Consider the following 212-nt stretch of genomic DNA (forward strand, 5'->3'; position numbering starts at 1 on the left):
TGACGTTTGGATGACGTCGTTTCGGGAAAGCCCTCATTGCATTGGATGTTTGCCTGATGACGGCAGAGGCTTCAAACAGTCCTTTGAAAAGTCTCTGTTTTAGCAAGGCTTTGTGTTCTGCAGAGTTACGAAGTTTCAAACGGAGTATTTGAGTTCTGGATCCCCGCGATGTTACGGCAGGGAAGCGCTTGTAGCGCTGTTAACCAAAGTCT

The sequence above is a fragment of the Sinocyclocheilus anshuiensis genome, unplaced genomic scaffold (genome assembly GCF_001515605.1).
Source record: "Sinocyclocheilus anshuiensis isolate Anshui unplaced genomic scaffold, SAMN03320099.WGS_v1.1 scaffold785, whole genome shotgun sequence".
Taxonomy (NCBI): Eukaryota; Metazoa; Chordata; class Actinopteri; order Cypriniformes; family Cyprinidae; genus Sinocyclocheilus; species Sinocyclocheilus anshuiensis.